The sequence below is a fragment of the Heterodontus francisci genome, unplaced genomic scaffold, assembly GCF_036365525.1.
Source record: "Heterodontus francisci isolate sHetFra1 unplaced genomic scaffold, sHetFra1.hap1 HAP1_SCAFFOLD_89, whole genome shotgun sequence".
NCBI lineage: Eukaryota > Metazoa > Chordata > Chondrichthyes > Heterodontiformes > Heterodontidae > Heterodontus > Heterodontus francisci.
Window position 1 is genome coordinate 6,818,160 of NW_027140677.1, and position 8,045 is coordinate 6,826,204.

Genomic DNA, 8,045 nt, shown 5'->3' on the forward strand with positions numbered 1-8,045 from the left:
CGGCAACGTCACACTTCGAAACTTTATACCCCATCGTTCACCTTGTTGCCCATTCACTTCAACTGTTTATATCTATTTATTGCCTCTTTGGCTTCACCTCACATTTTACATTGCCACCGAGCTTTGTATCATAAGAAAACTTGATGCATTGCTCTTTCTCTCTTCACTTAGCTCATGAATATAGAATGTAAACAGCTGGGACCACAGCAATGATCGTTGCGACACTCCACGAGTTGCAGTCTGACCACTTTAAAATGCCCTGTTTATCTCTAAGTTCTGCTTTCTGTCTATAAAGCAATCCTTGTTACATGTTAACACATCGCCCCAACTCCAAGCGCCTTTATGTTTTGTGTTAGCCTTTGTGTGGCCCCTTATTAAGATCCATTTGGAAATCCAATTACTCGACATTTACTAGTTCCCCTTTATCTAGCACAAGCCTGGTTTTGTTGGCCCTTTCCTGGTGGGTAGGTCGGACTCAGTGCCACTCCTGCTGGAATAAACAGAGGCCTGCTTTAATTAGCCCTTTCCTGGTGAGTGAATGGGACTGAGTACCACTCCAGCTGGGCTTCAAACATGCCTGGTATGAATTGGCCCTTTCCTGGTGTGCGAGTGCGACTCAGTACCACTCCAGCTGGGATTAACAGAGGCCAGGTTTGATTTGGCCCTTTCATGGTGATTGAGTTGGACTCAGTACCACTCCAGCTGACATTAGCACTGGCCAGGTATGGGGTTGCCCATTCTTGGTGTCTGAGTGAGACGCAGTACCATGCCAGCCGGAACTTACACGTGCCTAATTTGAACTGGACTTTTCCTGTTGTTTGACTGCGACACTGTACCACTCCACATGGGATTAACACTGGCCTGCTTTGTTTGGCCATTTCTTGGTGGATGTGTTGGACTTAGAGACACTCCAGCTGGTATGAGGTTGCCCTTTCCTGTTTTCTGCGTGGGTCTGAGTACCATACCAGCTGGAATTAACACAGACCTGTTTGCAGTTGGCCCTTTCCTGGTGTATGACTGGGACTCATACCTTTCAGGATGGGGTTAACACAGGCCTGGTTTGATTTGGCCCTTGCCTGGTGTGTGAGTGGGACTCAGTAGCACTCAAACTGGGAGTAACACAGGCCTAGTTGGAATTAGCCTTTCCTGTTATTTGACACGACTCTGTGCCACTCCACATGGGACTCACACTGGCCTGCTTTGTTTGGGGCGGCACAATGGCACAGTGGTTAGCACCGCAGCCTCACAGCTCCAGTGCCCGGGTTTAGTTCTGGGTACTGCCTGTGCGGAGTTTGCAAGTTCTCCCTGTGACCACGTGGGTTTCCGCCAGGTGCTCCGGTTTCCTCCCACAGCCAAAGACTTGCAGGTTGATTGTAAATTGCCCCTAGTGTAGGTAGGTGGTGGGAGAAAGGTGGGGATGTGTTAGGGAACATGGGATTAATATAGAATTTGAATAAATGGGTGGTTGTTGGTCGGCACAGTCTAGGTGGACTGAAGGGCCTGTTTCAGTGCTGTATCTCTGTAGAAAAAACACAGACCTGGGTTTAATTGGCTCTTTTCTGGAGTGTGAATGGGGCTCAGTACCGCTCCAATTAGGATTAACACCGAGCTAGATTGAATTGTTCCTTTCCTGGTGTGTGAGTGGGACTCAGTGCCACTCCCCCTGGGGTTAAACTGGCATGGTTTGAATTGTCCCTCTCCTGTTGTGTGTCCGGGACTCAGTTCCACTCCAGCTCTGATAACACTGACCTGGTAATAATTAGCACTTTTCTAGTGTGTGAGTTGGACTCAGTACCACTGCAGCTGGGATTAACACAGGCCGGGTTTGAATTGGCCCGTTGCTTCTGAGTGTGCTGGAACCAGAACCACTCCAGCTGGCATTAAAACGGGCCTGCTTTAAATTGGCGCCTTCCTGTTATTTGAAATGATTCAGTACCATTCCAGCTGGTATTAACATTATCCTGTTTTAATTAGCCCTTTCCTGGTGTGTGGCTGGGACTCAGTTCCACTCCAACTGGGGGGCATGAACAGATCTGGATTCAATTGGCTCTTTTCTATTGAGTAAGTTGGATTTAGTACCACTCCAGCCGGGGTTAACGCATGCCATTTATGAATTGGCCGTTTCCTGGTCTGTGATCAGGACTCAATAACACACCAGCTGTGATAAAACACAGATCTGGATTGCATTGGCTCTTTCCTGGTGACTGCGTTGGACTCAGTACAACTCCAGATGGGATTAACGCATGCCTGGCATGAATTGGCTCTTTTCTGGTGTCTGAGTGCGACTGAGAATCACTCAAGATGGGATTAACACAGGCCTGGTATGTATTGACTATTTCCTGTGGTGTGAACTCAGTACCACTCCAGTTCAAACTAACGCAGAGCTGGTAAGAATTGGCCCTTTCCTGGTCTGTGACTGTGGCTCAGTACCACTCAAACTGGGATTAACACAGGTAGATCCGCCGCTGACATGGCCACCAGGTAGCGAGTGACACATTTGGAGAGACCGCACTTTCTCCGAGACAGGATCCCAATCGTCAGCAAGTTAACTGCGAGGAAAGGAAATAAACAGGGAAATTATACGTCAGGCTGGGAGCAAAGTTACCAGTTTGATTGAGGACGTATTGAGATTGATAAATGCGTTCCTGTATCCAGTGATGTGTGGAAATGATTGGACTGGAATGAACAAATGGGAAGGTCTGTGTTACGGCAGAAGGCAGGAGAGATTAAATAATAGAGGGATGTTACTGAAATTATGAAATTCAATGTTCATCATAATCCTCCCCTTTCCCTGTCTGATTTCAAAACTGTTGCATCTCTAGTCTCTCCCACTTTTTATGTTGGGTCACCGACCTGAAACATTCACTCTATTCTTCGCTCCACTGATTGTGACAGACCTGTTGAATATTTCCAGCATTTGCTGTTTTTATTTCAGATTCCCAGCATTGGCTGTACTTTGCTCTTGTCTCTAAAGTACGATGTTACTCTGACTGAGAGATTCTGTCTCAATGCTTGTCGTGCGATCTGCGTATATTTGAGTGCATGTATCAGGCTCAAAGTCTGTGGTATAATGTGTGCGTGTGTCTGTGTGTATATGTCTGGCTCAATGCTGGGGTATGATGTGTGTGTGTGTGTGTATGTGGCTTAGTGAGAGGGATGTGTTGTGTGTTTGTATGTAACTACTTCAGTGCCTGCGGTGTGCTTTCTGTGTGTTTGTTCCTGTTGTGCTCAGTGCCGAGGGTGGAACCTTTGTATATGTGACTGTTTCTGGTTCAGTGCCTGGCGTGTGCTGTGATGTGTGTGTATGTTTGTGTGATGTGTGTCTATGGTTGTGTGTGTGTCTTTGTGTGTGCATGTATGTCTGGCTCAGTGCCTAGGCTATGATGTTTGTGTGAGGGTTGAATGTATGTGCGTATGTGTGTACGTGTGTGTGTGTGTGTGTGTCTGTGTGTGTGCGTGTGTTTGTGTGTGCATCTGGTTCTGAGCCTGGGGTGTGATGCATGTCTGCATGTGTGTGTGTTTGTGTGTCATAGTCTGGCTGTGCTATGTGTCTATTTGTGTTTCTGTGACTCCATGCGTGCGTGTGTGTGTGTGTGTGCGCTCTTCTCAGTGCTTCTGTTGTTCTGCGCGTGCATGTGTCTGTCTGTGTCTCAGGGCTTGAGTTGTGCCGTATGTTTGTGTGTGTCTGTGTTTGTGTATGTATGGGTGTGCATCAGGACCTGCCTGTGTGGTGTGCTGTGTGAGCGTATGTCAGTGCTTCGGTTGTGTTTTGCGTGTCTGTGTGTGCCTCAGGGACTCGGGTGTGCTGTGCGTGTGTTTGTGCGTGTGTGTGTGTCTCACGCACTGGCTTGTGCTCTGTTTGTGTACATGTGTTTGTATGTGTGTGTGTTTAAGAATACTTGCATCTGTGTATGTGGGCGCATGTGTATGTGTGTGTATGCGGGTGTGTGGGTGCCTGTGCCTGTGCCTGTGTGTGTGTACCTGGCTCAGTAACGGGGGTCTGGCAAGTGAATGTATGTGTTTGTCTCAGGGCCTGGGCTGCGGTGTGTGTATGTGATGTGTTCATTTGTGCATGTGTGTGTGTTTGTATTTGCGTGTGTGCCTCATGCCCTGGGTTGTGCTGTGTATGTGTGTGTGTGTGTGTGTGTGTGTGTGTGTGTCAGTGCTTCTGTTGTGCTTTGCGTGCATGTGTATGTCTGTGTCTCAGTGCCTGGCTTGTGCTGTGTGTGTGTGCATGCGTGTGTGTGTATGCGATTGCCTATGTGTTTAAGAGTAGGTGTATATGTGTGCGTGGGCGCGTCTGTAGGTGTGTGTATGCGTGTGTGGAAGTGCTTGTATTTGTGCGTGCGTGTGTGAGCATATGTGTATCTGGCTCAGTAACTGGGGTCTGGCCAGTGAATGTGTATGTTTGCTTCAGGGCCTGGGCTGTGGTGTGTGTGTGATATGTGGGTTTGTGCATGTGTGTGTGTTTGTTAGTGCATGCGTGCCTCAGGCCCTGGGTTGTGCTATGTGCGTGTGTGTGTGTGTCTGTGAAATGTGTGTCTGTGTGCGTCTGTGAGATATGTGTGTGTGTGTGTATGTGTCTCAGGGCCTGGATTGTACTTCCTGTATTTGTGTGTGTTTGTGTGCACGTCAGTGTGTGTCTCCGTTTGTGTGTCTGTGTGTTAATTTGTGGATTTTCCTCAGGGCATGGCTCCTGCTGTGTGCCTGCATGTGAGTCTGTTTTATGTCTCAGGGCCTCGGCTGTGCTCCGTTTGTGTGTGCTTGTATGTGTGTGTGCTTGGGTCTGTTTGTATTTGCATTTGTTTGTAGGTGGGCATGGTGAGTGTGTGAGTGTAAGGGCCTGGGTCTTGCTGTTTGTGTGTCTCAGGGTCTGGGCTGTGCTGTGTGTGCGTGTGTGTGTATCTGTATGTGGGTTTGTCTCAGTGTATCGGTTGTGCTGTGTGCCTTCACATGTGTCCGTGTGTGAGTGTGTGTGTGTGTGTATGTGTGTCTTTCGGCCTGGGTTGTGCTTTGTGTCTTCATATATGTGCTTGTTTTTGTTAGTCATTGTGTGGGCTTTTCTCTCATGGCCTGTGTTGTGCTGTGCTGTGTGTGTGTGTGTCTCAGTGCTTCTGTTGTGCTTTGCATGCATGTTTGTGTCGCAGGGCTTGGGCTTTGTGTGTGTGTGCCATAGAGTCCGAGAGTTATAGAGCACAGAAACAGGACCTTCTGCCCATCGTGTCTGTGCCAGACACCAAACACCCATCTATTCTAATACCGTTTCCAGCACTTGGCCCGTAGCCTGTGTTTCTTTGTAGGTGAGCTAGCATGAATTTGTATTAGTATTTGTGTGTGTGTGTGTGTGTGTGTGTGGGTCATGGCCTAGTTTGTGCTGAGTGTCTACTTGTCATTCTGTGGATTTGTATGTGTCTCTCGAGGCCTGTGTTTTGCTGTGTGTGTGTGTGTCTGTGTGTGTTTGGTTGCTTGTGTCAGTGCCTCCGTTGCTATCTGTGTTTCAGTGTGTGTGTGCATGCGTCAGGTCCTCTGTTGTGTCGTTTGCTCTGTGTGTGTGTCTCAGAAACACAGAAACATTGAAAATAGGAGCAGGAGTAGGCCATTCGACACTTCGAGCCTGCTCCGCCATACATTATGATCATGGCTGATCATCCAACACAGTAACCTGTTCCCGCTTTTGCCCCATTCCTTGGATCCTGCCATCCCTGCTCCTGTACTCGAATCTTCTCGCTGTGTAGACCAATATACCATTTGAGTTTTTTTTACCGCCTGTTGGGCCTGCATGCTTACCTTCAGCGACTCGTGTACGAGAACAGCAGGGCTCGTTGCATATTCCCCTCTCTCAGTTTATAGCCGTTCAGATAATAATCTGCCTTCCTGTTTTTGCTACCAAAGTGGGTAACCTCACATTTATCCACATTATACTGCATCTTCCAACTCAGTCAACTTGTCCAAATCACCCTGAAGCCTCGCTGCATCCTCCTCACTAGTCACCCTCCCACCCAAAGAACAAAGACAAAGAAAATTACAGCACTGGAACAGGCCCTTCTTCCCTCCAAGCCTACGCCGATCCAAATCCTCTATCCAAACCTGTCGCCTATTTTCTAAGGGTCTGTATCTCTTTACTTCCTGCCCATTCATGTATCTGTCCAGATACATCTTAAAAGACACCATCGTGCTCGCGTCTACCACCTCCGCTGGTAATGCGTTCTGGGTTCTGCTGCGTGCCTGTCATAGGGTCATAGAGCACAGAAACAGGCCCTTCGGCCCACTGTGTCTGTCCCGGCCATCAAGCACCTAACTATTCTCGTCCCATTTTCCAGAACTTGACCCGGAGCCTTGTACACTATTGCGTTTCAAGTACTCATCCAAATACTTCTTAAATATTGTGAAATGGTGCCACTTCACATCTTTAGGCAATGTACTCCAGATTGCAACCACCCTCTGGAAGAAAAAACTTTCCAAAATCCCCGCGAAACCTCCTGCCCCTTACCTTAGATCTTTGGCTCCTGGTTACTGACCCCTCCATGATGGGAATAAAGTCTCTTCGTATCTATCCTATCAATGCCCTTCATAATTTAGTATACCTCAATAAGGTCCCCGCTCATCCTTCTCTGTTCTAAGGAAAACAACCCCAGCCTTTTCAGTCTCTCTTCATAGCTGAAATGCTCCAATCCAGGCAACACACTGGTGAATCTCCTCTGCACCCTTTCCAGTGCAATCACATCCTTGCTATCGTGTTGTGCCCTGAACCGTACACAGTACTACAGCTGTGGCCAAATAAGCGTTTTAAAGAGCCTGCTTGTGTATGTTTGTGTGTGTCAATCTGTGTGTCTTTATGCCATGGCCTGGCTTGTGCTGTGTGCCGATGTGTGTGTTTTTAAAACTTCATTCAAGTGATGTGGGTGTCACTGGCAAGGCCACCATTTATTGTTCATCCCTAATTGCCCTTGAAAAGGTGTGATGAGCTGCATTCTTGAACTACTGCAGTCCATGTTGGGTAGGTACACCCGCAGTGCTATTAGGAAGAGAGTTCCAGGATTTTGACCCAGCAACAGTGAAGGAACGGCGATATAGTCCCAAGTCAGGATGTTGTGTGGCTTGGAGGTGAACTTGGAGGTGGTGGTGTTTCCATGCATCTGCTGCCCTTGTCCTTCTACCGAGAAGAGTTTGCGGGTTTGGAAGGTGCTCTCTAACGTCACTTGCTGCGTTGTTGCAGTGGATCTTGCAGATGGTAAACACAGCTGCCATCGTGCGCCGGTGGTGGAGGGAGGGAATGTTTGTGGATGTGCTGACAATCAAGCAGGATACTTTGTCCTGGATGGTGTTGAGCTTCTTGAGTGTTGTTGATGCCGCACCCATCCAGGCAGGTATTCCATCATACTCCTGACTTGTGCCTTGTAGGTGGTGGACAGGCATTGGGGCTTCAGGAGGTGATTTACTCGCCACAGGAGCTAACTGTGTCTGTGTCTTTGTGTGTGTATCTCTGTATGTCTGTGTGAATGTCTTGCATGGTGTCTGGTGTGAGATCTGTGTGTTTGTGTGTGTGTATGTGTGTGTGTGTGTGTGTGTGTTTATCTCAGTCCCTGCGCTGTGACTTTTGTCTGCATGTATGTGTGTGCCTGACTGTTTGGATTGTAATCTCTGTGTCTGTGTCGCTGGCTCTGTGCCTGGGTTGTGATGTGTGCGTGTGTCTTTGTGTGTGTGTGTGTGTGTGTGTGTGTGTGTGTGTGTGTGTGTGTGTGTGTGTGTGTGTGTGTGTGTGTAGTTCTGGCTCAGTCCCTGGGGTATGATCACAGAATCACAAAATTGTTACAGCGCAGGAGGCCATTAGGTCCATCTTGACCGCACTTGCTCTCTGGAAGATAAATTCCCTCAGATGTATTCCACTGCGTTCTCCCCAAGATCCTACACATTATTTCTTTTAATTTAACGGTCGAATTGAATTTTGAATACTTCAATTAAACCTGCCTCCATCACATTCTCCTGTGCATTCCAGACATTAACCACTCTTTGCAGGAAAACGTTTGTCCTCAAGTCATTTTTGC